This window comes from Sinohyriopsis cumingii, chromosome 14 (assembly GCF_028554795.1).
Source record: "Sinohyriopsis cumingii isolate HCF-2022 chromosome 14, ASM2855479v2, whole genome shotgun sequence".
NCBI lineage: Eukaryota > Metazoa > Mollusca > Bivalvia > Unionida > Unionidae > Sinohyriopsis > Sinohyriopsis cumingii.
Genome location: NC_142974.1, coordinates 62366909 through 62385516, shown reverse-complemented (window position 1 = coordinate 62385516; position 18608 = coordinate 62366909).

The following is an 18608-nucleotide window of genomic DNA, read 5'->3' as shown; positions in this document are numbered from 1 at the left end:
GATTAGATCTTAGATACGGACTTTATACAGTTCACACAGCAATGAAATGTTTTAAAATATTCGATCGAAAGGTTCCGACGATTTAATCTGAGTTGTGGTGGTTTAAATATGTATTTCCCTTTTCGCCCGGTAAAATTTGTCTTGCTCAACTAATAAGATCGAAATAACAGTTTGTTCTTAATAAATAAAACCTGTGCCATATTTCAAACCCACAATTTTATCCTATAATTTGATTTATGGACGTCTGACTTCAATTAGTTCGCACATCATTCAAAATGATTTCCTCCTCCACGGTGCAATCACTTAGACTTAAGTACTTAGATCTGAGTGTCTCTCAAAACACTTAAATGACACTAGAATCTAATGCACGTTCACAATAACTAACTACTAATAGACAATCACATGATCATCCAATTTTTCCGTATGCTAATAATCAACCTTCTAAACTTGTAGTTTTAATATATATATATATATATATATATATATATATATATATATATATATATATATATATATATATATATATATATATATATATATATATATATATATATATATATGTATATATATATATGTATATATATATATATATATATATATATATGTATATATATATATATATATATATATATATATATATATATATATATATATATATATATATATATATATATATATATATATATATATATATATATATATATATATATATATATATATATATATATATATTAGTCAGAATGATACCATACGGGGACAAATGTGCGATCATTGGGGGACTATGTCCCCGAACCTTGAAATTGTTGGTACCCTAATAGTCAAAACACATTTACGGGAAAATAAATGGAAAAAACAACTTTGTTTATGTGTTAATTAACAAAACAGGCTTAATTAACTTAAGTTTATAAATATTTAGAGTTTAGTTAGTCACATTTGAAAAATAAATAGAATGTTCGAAAAGTCGTATATATTTGCTTCTTCTAGAAATAGCGACCTTCGGGGTACCTTTAATTTTTTAACATTTTCTGTTGTACAGTCTATATATAATATGGTTAGAATTTTGTACCATAGTATATAAAGAAGACCTATATTTAAATCAAAAGTGACAATATAAAAATATTCATGACAGAAGAACTGTTCAAAATATATTATTTCGAAGGTGAACAAAACATGGTCTGAATTAAAAACTATTTGTCTTCCAAGATCAAATATTACACGCATGCGTATTAGGTTAACTATAAAGGAAAATGGTGGCACACGGTAATGCAGATGTTGTACTCCTGTGGGCGCAGAATTAAGCTTTGATGAAAGAATGGTATGTACATTGAAAATAACATGCATCTTTTAACTTTATAGTTTTAAGTTTGATTGTTAACAGTAATGGATTAAATGCCAGTTGATGTCATTCACACATGCGCGGCAGACGCGTCGAAGTCTTTGCCAAAGAGTTTAAAACTAGCTACGATGTCGTAGCCTCAACTTGATTTGTTGTGGTTGACGAGGTACGAGTAAGGGTACTAATATTAGTACTAGTTTAAAACATGCTCTAAAGTATTTTTGAAAATCACCATCTCTTTAATATAATTATTAAATTGAACTGCGAAATCCATTAAAAAAGCGTCCTAACTTACGCGCCGGTAGCCGGGTAATTTACAAGCCTATATTTTAAACTATAGCAACCGGCTACTGTTGGAGAAACACCCACCTGTTACTGTCAAATCTGTATGTTATTTCCAATTTTATGGAATGACACGCGAGTTAAATTAATATTTGTTGTGTTGCCAGATAAGTGTTTACTGTATTCGAATATAATAGTCGTACGAAGGAAAATGACACCTCTGGTAGTATCAGGTTGTATGATTTCAAATTGAATATGGCATCTCTAGGAAAAAGTAAAGGAGTCTGACGTTTTATCAATAAAGTAGGGCGAAATCTCTGACAATATGAAATCACCTTGTCGGTAATATAAATGAAAACAAGGACTGCAAGCGTGACCACAGTCCTTCGCTCCATTCGTCTTTTCTCACGCGTCTTTTATCGCTTCAGAATCGCAAAAAGACTGAAAAACTACACATATACATTCAAAAGACAGTGACGTACCAACGCATAACTCTCGGACCACCATCACTCATATGAATCCAATCTGGCGAAGTAACCTTTATTTTCACCATTACGGTTACAAACCCTTTCTAACATAATCCATCAGACGGAAGTAGCCCATTCTACCACAGAAAGTAGAAAGTAATTTCACAAGATAATACGTTTAGCTTGCTTTTTTATTTCAGATTGTATCATTTTATAATTTTATATAAATTTCCAAAACAGAAATATGTAGATTAAGTTCGGATTGTAGAAATAACGGTGATGACATTATCATACTTCAAATATTAAAGACAGATGCTGGACCCGGTAGATTAAAAAATGTGTTTGATCGACTTTCTACAGCTGGCTACCTGATAAGATCATCTGTTGTTTGTACTTATGTTTTTTCATAACAAAAAATAAAAGTGAAGAAGAAAATATACTTGCATGAGAGATGAACTATTTATTATGATGATAAAAATAAAATAAAAGTAGGAAAGGAGAAAAGCTGATACTTATACCACATATTAACCATTGATGATGATGGTGATTGTGTATGAGAGAGAGAGGGAGAGAAAATAGTTGTGATGGATATTATCAATACGTAATATAAAATTAATGATGGTGCAAGAGAGAACAAATGATTCTATTATGATTTACCAATGATGATTGAGAGAACAAAGGCAGATGACAAATGAAAAAATTACTTATATTTAGCATTGGTAACACTGGCGTTAGAGAGGTACAAATGATATTTTACCTGATAATTATACCATGATGAGGTGAAAAACATGGTGATGATGAAGAATAAAAAAAAAGGACAGTGAATGATACATTTATCACATATGACGACGAGAAAGAAGACACACTTGTGAGTACAATATTGTTTACTAGAGATTTACCATAGTTAATAATGATGATGACAGTGAAGAAGGTGGAAAAGAAACATGTTTTACTGTTTAATACCTTGCTCGTGCGAGTGATATAAAGATTTGTACTGAAATTGTTAATAGTTCATCTAATACCTGAAAATTTCTTTAAAAGGTCCGGAAAGGTTACATTATTCAATCTTCAAAACTACCGCCCTTATCTCTCTCTTTCTCTCTCAAATACACATGTATGTATGTATGTATGGATGGATGCATGTATGGATGCATGTGTGTGTGTGGGTATGTATGTATGTATGTATGCATGTATGTGCAGAGTGAGAGCATTTTATTTCCAACTTTTGAAAATAGTAATAATGTAATGCTGTAAATATCATTGTCATGATGCGTTCATTATTCTGAGGAAATTCAACTAATCTATTGATACTGCATTATTAAATTTCCCCAGTATTAAAAGATAACACAGATTCTGCGCTGTGTTTGGCATGATTATTAGAGCCTAACACATATTTACTGCAGGGTAGATACTTTTAGAATGGGCTACTTCCATCTGATGGGTTATAAGGTTGGTTAAAATGCCTGTAAACTACATTTGACCTGTTTGTCTTTAAAAAAACATGTTCATAAACAGAACCACAGTCTGATGATCATGAATAGCATTTTATTATCTCAAAACACCATTTTAAGTTTGTAAGCCACTGAACAGTTCTTAGAGTTATGTGCCTCTCCATGGAACACATTGAAGGCTTTCAGGGATGTGAGCTTCCGCATCAAATACACATCAAATTCTCCAAGGATGCACCTTTTGTGTGTTTAATGCATCTCCACGATGTGCCTCAGTTTCCATCATAATACGCCTCTTTTTATATTTTTTGTTAGCCATGGCCGATCTGCAGAATAGCTAATGATGAGACTTAGGTAAACAGGCATGAACCCAATTTGACTAATTAAGAGCTAATCCTTCTCTGATGTGATGACTGATAGTCTATTGAATGTGTATTTACATGTAAGCACCTGCATTTGTTTGGCACATAAAAGATGCCCCTCATTGTTTAAATCCTGTTTAAGTTGGTATTGATGCATATATAAATCATGAAAGTGATCAAGGCTTTCTCTGAGTTTGAGTTGGACAGTACTGTCCAATCATTATTATGTGACAATAATAATAATAACTGCTACTTCAGTGACTTTAGACTAGGGCACTACTGTATCAGTAGGCACTTTTTAAAGGGTGCAGAAAAATGCTTTGACTCATAAAAATGAGTCACCAAAACCTTTTTTCATATTTAGGAAAATGAACTTACAATGAAAACGACACAAATGTTAATAACAGTCGTTAAATATACAAAAGTTACAGCACAATTAAGACAACAAAGAGAACTACAGGAATATTGAATGCAGACCCTGTCTCAACTATAGTAAAATATGCTGATGATACACCCTAATTGTGAAAAGGTGTCAAAAGAGGCTTTGTTATTCTGAAAGATAACATACATATGATCTAATTGGAGGAGTTAGATTTATTTGTTTTCCCACATCCTACCATATATACTCGCATATAAGCCCGTTCGCGTATAAGCCAACCCCTAAAAACTAAATAGGAAAAAACACTAAAAAGTGCATGACCCACATATAAGCCGACCCACAATTCTGAGGCATCACATGATGCACGCGGCAAGTTCTTGATGCATTTATTTAGGCAAACTTATATTAACAAATATTATGCATATACTTATCTTGAGATTGGCATGTATGATTAATAAAATGAAATGGTATAAACTTGTTTGAAAAGTAATTTTCTGTTTTTTTTATTATTGTTTCTGCTTAATTTAGATTTTGTTTCTAATTTGATCGAACAATGACAAGAATTGTGCATTCACAAGTTGCAGTAACACTACATCTCTCTTTTGACTCAATTATTGTTTGTTTATGCATTATTGCATTGGATATTTTATATCATTGCAGCAGTAATTGTGTTTTTATTTTGCCTTGAAATTGTAAATACCTGACTCACTAAAATGTGATCCCAGTATGAAAGTACAATGAACAACACTACTGTTTGATTCAACGCTCATAATTAGGCTACTGAACGTATTTAAATAATTGCACCACCGCATGTACATTGTAGGTTTGAACACGCATTAATGAAGTACATTCCATTTGATGATGTACACCCCTTAGAGTAGAATCATGGGCACCACTGCACTAAACTTTAATGATATCTCCAAAATACAATAATCAGGTTTCAGAAATAATGCTTTAAAAATTATGCTAATACCATAAAAGCTGAGTTGTAGTTTGCTTTGATGTAAGTGACATTACAGCGGACGTGACAACTTTAACGCCAATAGAGAAAAAAATCCTGATTTTTGGGGTCGCTCCATGCCTACCTCCTGATTTAATATCTCCCGATTTTTGCAGAGAACTTCCAATTATTTCAATATGTCTTTGATTTTCATTTCTCCTAAAGAATCAAAGTCCTACATATTTAGATATATCGTATGCAATCCATGAAAGCCATGTTCTATTGTATCACCTGTGAATATTGTTGTGATGAAATAATATATTACTTTACCAGAAAGAATTCGCTTCTTCACTAAATAGAATGTTAAGTTTAAACATTTTTCACAGAAATTATCTCTACAACAATACAAAAATCAAATTTAATCAAAACAAAAAAATAAACCCCAACAATAAAACTATATGCTATTGCGCCATTCCCATCGAAGAAACTTGTACGAGTGAACATCTGGCATTTTTGTACTGTATATACGAATATTAATTACCATTAAAAAAATAAAAGAAGGAATAAAAATACCTTCCACACATAAAACGTGTGCTCAAAAAACTTTCAGAATACATGTTTTATAGTAAACAATAATAAATGCCTTACGAGTCGACAATAAGGAAATAAGGTCAGATATACAACCAGGGAAAAATAGTTGCCACATGTAAGGTTCTGTGAGGCTGCCTCCTCAGTAAAACAAAATCCTTTATTTGCCAGTCAGTTGCTGGTGCTTGCATAACAGACAGTAGTGTAGAACATGGTTTCTTTGAATTATGATGGAGGGCTAGTCACTTTCACAAAATAGTTGCATCGATAAGGATTAACTTTAAGAGGGCTAGTCGCTTTCACAAAATAGTTGCATCGATAAGGATTAACTTTAAGTTGTGTTGGCTTTCTTACTGGTTTATTTAAGACTAACCTTTAGTTACTATGCATTTTGGCCACAGCTGACCAGAATATGAAAATAGGGCACGTACTTGGGGAACATAAGGCGCGTCACAGGGAGAAACTGCGCATCATTTGCGAATTTCACACATATTGGACCCAGAAGATCTGTTTTAGGTCCCAATATCCCTATATTTTTTTCAATCTCCCTACTTGGCTTTTGAGAAGTTGACAGGTATGCCGTACTCCCCATTTTACAAAACTACGGTAATCTTGCTAATATTATGGAATAAAAGGCAATTGCACATCAATGTACTCGTATAGTTGCCAGTTAAAATTCCATCTTAACATAAGCCAATTTCAGTGTTTTAATGATTAACTGGTTAACAAAAGACAAATTCGCCAACTATCAACAAAGGAGACACTGAAACATAAAGCTGTCCTTTGTGTGGAAAGTTATGATGTTCAGCCAAAACACAAAACTAAAATAGATTGATGATGATCTTTGTTGATCTATAATGAGCATTTTAGCCTTTATTATTACCACTCTTTGTGAGCTTGTAAATTATGCTGATTATGTGCCTTGTACAATTAAACATGCATACCTTTTCATAAATATTACCTCCACTTGTAGGATCGCTTATATCATTGAAAATAAGTAGCTTTTATGGGTGTGATTCAACATAAATGAAACAGCTATTAAGGACTAGCTGGAATGTTATCTGGAAGAATGCAGTTTGGTCGAAAAAAGGAATAAAGCAAAATCTGCATCTAATATACTTGGGAATAACAGGGATTTAAGTGACGCTATGCACACTTTGCACTGTGTAAGTACTGTACATTATAGGTGAGCCTGGTCTCCTGGGTAAACTCAACCGGCCAGCAAATTATGAAGTCTGTATTTACCTTTATTTAATTTCTTGTTGGAGAAATCAGAAAATATGCACATGCAAAGTAATAACAAAATCAATCATGGTACTTTTTAACAGTTTAATAAGTGTCAGGACACCAAAAATTATTTTTTTACATGCATATGTCTTAGGACATGGAAAAAGACTATTTTTACGTGTCTCACGATTTACAGCCATTATAGTAGTCAACAAAAAGACTTTAAATTTTTTTAGATTAGACAATGGCCATTGGATAAGCCGATCCCCCTTTTTCTCATAAATTATTCAGCTTATACGCGAGTATAAGGTAGTTGAAACTTGTGTGTAACTGATAGCAATTACCATGTTTGTTTGCCCGAAAGTCTGTAAAAAAGCATGTTAAATCGATAATTTGGAAAGAAAAACATAAGAAGAAAACAGAAATAGCAATTTTTAAAATAAAAAATAAACATGCCTTGAATATATTTGGAGAACCCCTTTACCTCAAGCCTTGGTGTGTGTCTTTTTTATATGAAGCACTAGACCTGAGATTGCATCATTTTAAAGGTTATGCATTTACATTTAATGTTGGTTTGTTCCCCCTCCCCTTTAAAAAAATACATCATTCTCTCGATCTTGGAGAAACTTTAGTGACTTAGCTGAAGGAGGGGTGTGGGATCAAAATTATAAGGAATCATTAAGATATACAAAAAGAATGGTTTCATGTATTAACTGAGCAGTTCTTTTTCTTCGTCCAGTTGTCCTGGACATGATGGTTTAGAAAATTCACTTGTCCCACCTACCTTTTTCACTTGTCTCAAATTTAGATCACTTATCAAGATTTGATGAGATGTTTCCACTTTAATCCCTAGAGAGAACAAATGAACATTTCTTGAACTCTTCTGATGTATTATTGTTCTTGAATGGTACTTAATTTGTTCTTTATGGTATTCATGTTCAGTTCAAGAATAGTTAATAAAGTTCATAAACTGTTCATAATTTCAAGAACTCCATTTTGCAGGGGCCTGAGTCACTTAGCCTAGTTTTGCAAATTAAATTTCATGACTGTGATTTAAAATGCCTATTATGTGTATATATATATATATATATATATATATATATATATATATATATATATATATATATATATATATATATATAAATTAGCATAAATTAACAAAGAAGCTTTAATATAGATGACAGTAATTATAACAGTTATAAGTGTTGTGAATGAATTTAATTGGTCTCCTAGCAGGTCAGAAAGTAACTGTTTTTCTTTCTTCACATCCTGAATAATCGGTATCAATAAAGACCATACATTAAACAGACTTCAGAAAGTAATAAATATGAATCAGAATTCAAAAAGTTGCAGCATCCACAAAACATTGATTTATAAAAAAAAATGATACTTTAAATTTCACATTTTTATATTCTGTGTCTCTAGACTTGTACCTGCCATTTATAACAGACTCACGGAAAAGGCAGAACCATGGCAGCTGTGCTCACGCGCGGAAAGAGAATGGTAAGAAAGATGGCTTTCTCTGTCATACACGAATGAACAAACAATGTCCATGGGTTTGAAATTATATTGCAGTCTGTTTATGGTATGTGAAATTATTTTCCCTTATTACTAACATCATATCCAGCATTATGATCTTTGCCATTTGAAAGAAATCTCTGGACAATGTGCACATTGCAGATTTTTGTAGAAAGAAAGGTCGCATCTATTTTCTTGTTTTTCAGTATAAGCAAATCAAGACTGATTGATTTTATATTATTTTAGAAATACTATAGGATTAAATGATTATGGGTGGATATTCATCAAAGTGTAAATTTTACCTAATCACTCACAAAATGAACATACAGTCCAGACTTTCTGTTAATTTTGTGAGTGAATAGGTACAAGTTACACATTGATAAATACCCAACCATGATCATTTAATAACTTAATTTCAATTTTCCTACTTTCTGTCATCAAATCACTGAATTCTATCAACAAAACATTTGATTTTAGGTAGTACACAGCTGATATGGATCAAGATTATCAAGCCTATCTTTGCAAACCAATGGTCATTAATCCAGTTAATTCATTGTCAGTGTGGAATTAATGTATCAATAAACCTTGGTTAGTGAATTATCCAGCCTGTAAGGCTTTACAAATCCACTTGCCTCACATCCAAGACAAGCTCAAATTTGGCTTGGGCAAGCTCAAGTTTCCAAGGTAAAAATATTTAGAAAGAGAGAGGTCGTGTTCAATTAATAATGCTTTGTAACAATAGTTTGACACTCTGCAATCTCTCCACAGTACCAGTACATATATCAACACCTTTGTTTGCAATGATATGTACTGCAGTCTTCAATAACATATCGAGCCATTAATCCACACAATATACTGTCAAAGTCTGCCATTTTCATCTTGTAGTCAATGTTAAGGTCAGCCTCACATTTTCAGATGCCTCATATGAATATTTACTGTTTAAGGCAAGTTTTGACAGTAGGAAATAAACATTGATATTTTAACTTGTCAGTTATATTTCAGTTTTAATATTTGTAAGTATACAGATTTTCCGACTTTAAAGTCCTAACCTGGCCATTGGCAATGTGTGCGTTCGAGGTGAAAGAATACTCACTCTAAACAGTCTGCTTGTCAAAGATTGTTTTACTGCCTGTCACTAATTTGAAATTGATGAGGTGATTATTGTTAATAATATAACTCTTGATATTTCTGTCACAGTTGTGTTTGCAAATAAAAGGCACTCATCTCTAATGATTATTCACTTTGAAGTCTAGAGCTCACAATTAGTATTTATTAATCTATTGTTAATGTGATTATTATATGTCACTGATGCATAGTTGCTGTAGGCAAATAGTTAAATGGATAAAAACAAATCTTTGCAAAGTTGGCTTGTCAAAGATTGTTTAGATACATGTTGCGAATTCACAGTGAAAATTGGATGACCTGGAAGTGGAAGCAGACATATGAGTGGACACAACACTCCCCAGAAGAAAAATAAAGAGTGAATTCATTAATATTGGACTATATAATGAGGGAATCGGTTTTAACTGTTTTCTTGCTGGATGGAAACTTAAAGCTGAATGATCAGTTGATCTTTAAATGAAAAGTAGATACAGAAATATGTCATGATATATTGAAACATCATTAAAATTAAGTTCAAATGGTTTTGTTCTTTGCTGTTTAATTTTTAAGTTCGTTTTTTTTTGTACCTAAACGTCTCTTTCTCTCTCTCTTAAAAATCTAGCCATTTCCAAAACCATTATCTACCTATCCATGTATCTGTCTATTTTGATACATGTGTAAGTTTCTCTTTGCTTTTCTAACTATATCTGAGTTCCCTTCCTTTTTATCCCCTCATTTATTTATCTATCTACATATGCTATTTTTTGGATAACTCTAATTATCGACATATGGTTTTAAGGTGCAAGCAAAGATAAAAATCTAAACAAAAGTTCTGTATTTGTGGGGAAGAGACATGCAATAGTCTGGGATTGCAGGGGTGTAGGAGGCTAAAAATGGGTCTTTATTCCAATGAAAAATGCTTATAAATGCAGAATTCCCAATTTTTGGCAATTTATCTACGATTACTCTGTTTCCAATTTGTCCAATTTATCATTAGATCAGATACCCTAAAAATATTCTTTATGGTTTCCTCCTGGAAGAATTACAACAAAGTGTGGTTTACATGCTGTTCTACATGTATTGAATGCACAGGTTCCTTCTCCTGGAAATATATCATTACCAGTTGTACACAATAGCAGCATAAAACATAGTTTTCCAAAGAACACTCAGTTCTTGTTATAATGTGTTTTTGTTATAAAAGTGTAATAAATAATTATATCTAGTTCTTAGTTTTAACCTATTATTTTTGCTGGGTATGACTTTTTTCCCTTCTTTTTTTTCAGCTTAGAGCCAGCCTCAAAAAACAAGAGGAAAAGAATGCTTGTTCACCAAAGGTACATAACTTTACTTTCTATCATTAATTTCTGTTGTATGGTGGTCTTCAAATATCACAGTGGTGTGATGTTTGCAGTTTGGGATCCAAGTAAATGACCACTTTGTGAAGGCATGGAATTTTTCTTTTAACATTTTTTGTATTATTAATATGGCAAGAAATGATGAAGTAAAAAGTCATGATCAGTTAATTAGAGAAGACTGGTATATCATACAATAGGGAATCTGATATTACAACCCATTACTTTTAGAGTTTAAGTTCAAGTAAGCATCACCTTCAGTGAGTTTAATGAGTAAAGTTGGTATTTCCCAGTTATCTAGTTGGCTGTCAAGCGTGTAAAGTTTGCTTATTTCTGTAAGTTAGGTTTTGCATTGATAACAGAACGTAGATGATAACAATAATGTATTCATACAATTTTATGAGAAATATATGTACATTTGAATGAGTGATATGAGTTTTTGCTCTAACTGGTACATTTTCGTTGAGTTTAATAGGATGGACAGCACCTGCAACAATGCAGAGTGGAGGGTTTGTCACGTTTAAATTATTTTGATGTGAAAGCTTATGTGCAGCTGAAAAGAATCATGCCAGGTATTACTTAAATGCATGCGTAATTATGGGTTCAAGATATTTTAGGTATTATATAGTTCGATTGCACCAACACTTTTCATGCTTATGTTGGGCACTAACTTGGATGCTGCATGTAAAACAAATCATAATAGGTGATGTTGTATTTTTTGGAAATAATTGCATTTGAATTCAATGCCTTGAATATTTACTGCAAGTGACCTTTCCAGAATGGGCCAAATCATCCCTTGTTCATTGATATCCTATTAGCTGTACTGGTCATAGAGTAGATTTTATGGGATGGCCTGTTGTTCATCATCTGTCTGTCTGTTGGCTCACGTTATCACTACTTCTTCTAAACTACTTGGAAGATTACCATAAAACGTTACACACACATTCACCCCAAAGTCTATCTAGCTGGTCCTAAATGACAATGGTGCTGCTGGAATGTCCCATATGGCAACTACAGCAACTATCTTGAAAATATTAATGTTACTTCTAGATGAATAGTCATAGTCAGCATGGGATTTCATTAAAAAGCTTTGTATGATGTCTAGTTGGTCTTAACTGAACATGGTGCAAATCTGAAAACCAGTATGACCGTCACATCACTGATGTTCAGAATCTTGTTATTGCTGCTTCACCTGAATAGAAAGTCATACTGACATGGGGCTTTTACCAGAAGGCTTTGAATGATTTTTAGTTGGTCCAAAATTAAAATGGTGCAGATTTGACCTCAGATATGGCTTATGGCTGCCATGGTGGCCATTTTGAAATCTACATGTAAAGGGTTCAGAAAGCCCATAGTCTGCAGACTGAAGCATGCAATCACATAGAAATGCCAGCATTAAGTATAAAACATGCCCAATGCAAAAACCTAGTATTCATAGTGTAGTTGTAATGCTTAGTGTAAATTTTCCAATATAGCACCAGGGCAGCCATCTTGAAAATCTGGATTGGTCCTTGGACTCGATGGATTGTTATATTAACGTAGGGCTTTCAGTGCAAGCATTGTTAGTATGCCAATGATAGATAAGTATGTGAGTCTTTGTATTGAGACTGCATGCAGCATACATTGATAGAGTAATGAATAACAATGTATATTTACATCTGATATAGTTTGTTATTTTATGATCTATAATAATATACTTTTGATTGCAGAAAAGAAGCAAGTGTGTGGACCCAGGAAAAGATGCAGAATGGTGGTGCCATGTGGGACTGGACAAAGATGGCTTTAGCCTCAAATATATTTCTGACTACAAAGGTAGTATTGCATAAATTAAGATTGAGGTAAATCCTTTTGTTATTTGTTTTGATGTAGAAGAGCAGGCTCCCATAAATCCCGGTATTTGTCAGATATGTCCATTAGTTCAAAGGTTTTGACTAGCATATTCTCTGAGCAACCAGACATTGGTCATAGGATATTCCATAAAATCATATCAAACTGTCTTTGATTTGTTTGTCCATGAAACTTACAAAAATACTTTAAAAAAATAAATGTCACTATGTATAGTTTACAGACTGTTTCTTTGTCAGACAAACATTAAAGGGGTCGCCAACTAAACCTAATTTTAAGGTGAGCTTGTTACAGCTCAACTGTATCAAGGATATATTCCAGACATTTAGCTGGCTAAATGGAAGTTAAGAAAGGCAACTTATACTTTTAGCGAACAATAGTGTGGTAAATTTTTTGTTTGTTATTCTATAATTTTGTATTTATATGAGTAGGCTTTATATGCCTAGATGAGACAATAATAAATATCAGTCCTACTTTTACTGCTTGAGAGAGAGTACTACTCACCATGTCAAAACATAAGCATAATCATGATGAAAACTGTAACCCTTAGCCAATTTTGCAAGACATTGGCAGACCTGCCAGCTCTTACGATTCTGCTGTAAGTCTTACAAAAAATTGCCCTTAAAATACAGACTTACGGCATACTAGCAAAAACTATGGAAAAATGATCATTGCCGGAAAAATCCGGATAATAGGTTCATCCGTGTTTTATTGTGATCCAGGTTTCATCTTAGAATTAGTGAAATTAGTCAGGGAAAGAGACTAACTTTACTGTGGCACCTAGACGCTTTAAACTGCACCTATTTGTTGATGTGAAGCATCTGCATGATCAAACTGTTGATTGTAGAATTTTTAAAAATGGCTTCCAGAAAGCGATGCATGTTAAAGGAAAAATAAGTGTCTCGAAAAGTGTTAATAATCAACACAGAAAAATAAAAATGAGAGTTCAGATTCTTGTGAATAAACGCTGGAAAGGACACAATTACGTTTTTTTGGACATCACTTGCCAATTTGAGCATGTCTCGTGGCGGGAGATATGATTGCTGTCGTCATGTGAAATGGAATAACATTCCAAGATTTATGTCAAGTCAAGAGATAGAAACAAGCAATTGAGCTGCATAGGGTTTGGAACTAGAATTTATGCAACTGTACTAGTGGTAAATAAAGTATACACATACTTTGCAAAATTTCGGTTGAACATAACATTTATCATCGATGCGTCAAACTTTTAATTATGTTTTTCAGCTTTACAATAGCAGTACTGTTATTGATATTTTGTTACACCTTACTGAAAACTGGTCAATCTTACGGGAAAAAAATCAACTTCGTTACTGAGACGGACATGTCAGGGTTGGCTGGTCTGCATTGGTTCTACATTACCATGAAGCAACATGTTGATGGATTTTTTTATATCATTGGAGCCTTGGAGATACACCCTATGTGGTGAAAAATTGGTAGCTACCAGGTTTGATTGAGACCCTTTATTGATTGGGACCCTTTATTGTGATGATCAATTGAGAAATCCCTGTGCCGGAACATAATAGTTAATTGATATTTTTGAAATATAAACAAATTTGAGGGCTGAATGCAGTATGTAGTGAATCGACGATAGCAATAAACCTTCTACACTTGAAGTTTTACTGCTCTGGTGGCCTAGTGGCTATAACATCCGCCTTGGATGTGGGAGGTCGTGGATTCGATCCTTGGACAAGTCATACCAACAACTTATAAAAATGGTACTAACAGCTGCCTCGCTTGGCGTTCAGCATTAAGAGGTTAGTGTTAGGACTGGTCAGCCTGGTATCAGAATAATGTGACTTGGTGGGATATCACTATAAACTGACACATTGGAGACATCATAACGATATTACTAACATTATTTAAAGCTAAGTTAAAATCCAAATCACATCACATCTCATCACGCTAAAAGTTTTGCAAATATGTCTTTTAAAAATAAAATTAAATATGACCATTTTGAATAAAGTAAAGCAGGTGGAAAAGAAATGTAAGTAATACAAGGGAGGGTAGGCAAACCACCATGGATTGGGTATAAACTTAAGTGAAATGTATGTTTGTCACCAACATTGTTGGCCAAACGGTCAAAAGAGAAAGTCACTGTGATACAAAGAATGCCATCTATGGTACTCATGTTAGGTACATTATATTCGCACTACTGTCGATGAAGAAAGTTTTGGATTCTAGAAGGTCCCAGAGTGGGTTTGAAATTTGAGTCCTGTTGCTACTTGCTTATTATTGCATTTCTATTGCTTAACAATACACTGGTATTGTTTTACTGAATTCTTGAAATGAAAATAAGCATGTATTTGAATAGGGCATAAATTGCAGATTACCAAATAATAGCAGTCTCTAAGTATATACATGAGCCTTTTGAAGAGAAAACAGGAAGCAATCTAGATCCATTTGGTATTTTTCAGGTTATGGTGTTTTCACTGATGAGAAATGGAAAAGAGGGGATTTTTTGTTAGAGTATTTTGGAGAGCGCATACATATCCAAGAGGCAGAAGAACGTGAGAGAAAATATGTTAAAGATGGGATGAAAATGTTCTATATCGTTTTATACAGATTTGATGGAAAACAAGAGTGGTATGTGTATTAATATTGTGTTTATATGTTTAGAAATAAGATTCAGTAGCCAAAGTCTTTGAGATACACCCACATTGTGCAAGATTTTTGTACTTCATCTCTCTGCTTGGGCGCACATTTTTTACATGCTTTCAAATCTATTGGCAAGATAGGATCTTCCATTGAACCTTTATTATTTGATAAAATAAAGTGGTACTTTGTGAATTTAGCGTCTGCTTTCTATATTATAGCATAGATGCTACATGCACACAGGGCAGACTCTGTCAGTATGTAAATGACGCTTATCCGGAGCCACCAAACTGTGTCATGAAGTTGAAAAAGTTTCAAAATCAGAAGAAACCACGATTATGCCTTTTTGCTCTAAGGGATTTAAAGAAAGGGGAGGAACTGATTTATGACTATGGGGATGAAACAAGAAATCTGTGGTGGAGGAAGAAGGTATGTTTTGAGGTTATCAAAATTATGTATTATACAACAGTTAGTGCATATTGACATTCTTAATTTGTGAAAGCTGTTTTGTCAGGGCTTCACTTTGAGCCACATGTTGATGTACTTGCTTGAGTCCAAAGAGTTTGTAAAAGCTTTTTCCCCTATGGTATCACTTCAACAGCAACGCTGATGATGGCGTCACCATTTTATCATCATTTTTAAAGTAATTGTATGTTCACATTCATTGATATAAAGTTACAATAAATGTTTTGCAAAAAATAAACTCTTACATGCCACATGAAAATCTCATTAATTTTCTAAAGTTTTAAGAAATTTCTGAGTGTATTTATAGTTGCAGAATGAAAGCCCAATATCATGTATGTCTTAAATCAAAGCAACATAAATATTTTGTCTTGTTTTTGTTGGCCGGTTTCGTTGTATTTCCATTGTTTTATGCCCCACCATGAATGTGGAAGAAGCATATGGTGTTACCCATGTCTGTTCATCCTACCATCCATCTGTCAAACAATTGTTAACTTTTGCACCTATGTCATTTCTCAAGGATTAGGGTCCAACAAAGTTGTGGTTTTGCATTCATGTTCATTGAACATACTTGTATATTTTTTGTTTGTTTTTCTAATGTAGAAAAACCGAGGAAAGAATAATGAGATGCTCTCATTTATAGGTAACTGCTGGAGCTTTTTGTCGAGCCACTTTGGCTGAAGCTTGAATAAGCATTCACTTTCGTGGCCATATGTCTGACCAGACCCTAGATTAACCTCAATGTTAAAATATAGATTAACTTCACTATTAGTGTTTTTTTACATTGTTAAATAAAAGGTGAGCTCGACAAAAAGGGATCTCTTGGTTTTGTTTTTGTTGTTTTCTTTTTAATATTTGTTTTTAAAATATTTGCAGCTGCACTGGTAAATACAAAACTTTATCAAAGATAGCTATTTGATTTACCACAAAGCAGTTTCTTCACTTCTTTGCTGTTGGCCGGATTGCAAAGCAGGTTCCAACCTACAGATTGATGGTGTCTGTTAATGCGACTCATGGGAACATTTTGCACTTCAAGTTCTATTTTGCTGATAAAATATATCTGTGAGTAATGCAACATCATCTTAAAAGTAAGTCACATTGACCTATATTTCATGTTACACTGATCATGATTAACCTTTGTCTTAAATTTCATGTCTTGATTTTATATTTCATAATAACCAGTGGCATTAAAATGGTTTGGGGATGTGTTTATACAACATAGAATTGGTCACTCTGTAACCGATATTCAGACTTTTTTTTTTACCCTGGTTTCTTCTTGTATTTAGTTTTTCTTTCCACTTTTTCAAGGTCATTTAACAGGATGAGATTGTTCATTTCAATTACTTCAGAACATTTGATTATGATGAAACACACTTCGCAGTCCGACCATACAGCAGTCAGAGGTCTTCTTTATGGTTCATGCCGTTAATTTTCTTCCATGGCAAATGTCACAGAAAGGTAGATCATGATATGCTCATAATGGTGCTCCCCATCAAGAATAATGAAAACATTCTAAAAGTGGCATTTATTGTCACATTGGTGACTTCCAGCATGTACTATCATAAACGCATAATCACACTGGCAAAACAGGCACTGCATCTTGGGAAAACAAGGTGTCAAGTGTATGCTATCACTTGTCCCCTAAGTGTCAATTTAGGCAATTTTTTCGACCTAAAACCAGTTCTACCTTGGAAAATGTAATAGTCCCAATCCAAAGTAAGAGTACAGTGCATGTTTACAATCTGGGAAAAGGGAGTCTCGTTTTTTACAATCTCCATGTAACTGAGTGTAATCAACACTATTTTTAGGCTAAAGTGGTCATTCTAAGTGGTTATTGTTGTTGTGGGGTTTAACGCCATTTTTCAGCACATGATAGGGTATGTATGGCGGCCAGTATTAATGGTGGAGGAAGAATCCGGGAAAACCCTGGGAAGAACCACTGACCCACGAGAAGCTACTGGCAATCTTTCTCACATACCCACATTGGTTGAATCCGAGACTTGAACCCACGCAGACAGGTGAGATGGCAGTGATCTGTAACGGAGAGCGCTTCAGACCACTCGGCCACTCCGGGCCCCCATTCTAGGTGGACTTTGGTGCTTAGACATTCACTTTAAATAGAAATGACCAACAAAGAACTTGATGGTCATATTAGTTTTAAATTTATGTACCACCAGAGAAAATCATAGCCTTAATGGGGGAAATGCAGTTTTTATTAGAAATATTGTAAGAAGTTTATAATTTTTACCTTTATCTTTTATTTTATATACCTTTTACAAAGTTTTAGTATTATCTTTTTATCTTTTATATTGTTTACATGTTTTCGGACAGGTTGGTCCAAGTTGTTTTATTTAATTTATTTTGTTGCAGTTCTTTATTATTGTTATATAGCTTTTAAATAGGAACCATGTGGTCAATATTGTGCTGACGTGCCATAAACCATAGACAATACGTACATAAATACCTGACAGATGAGATGAATCTACAGCATTAATGAAATTTGTCCTCGGGCTGGTACTCGCCATTTTCATGGCTTGGCACATGACTACCTAAATCTCACAGCCTATATGTCCATGGCATCAAAATTTATTATGGTCATCTCGATACATACAGACATGCCTACCAAATTTTATTTGTTTATCTTAAGTGAGTTTTGCATGAGCTAATCAGTATATTATATGCCCAATT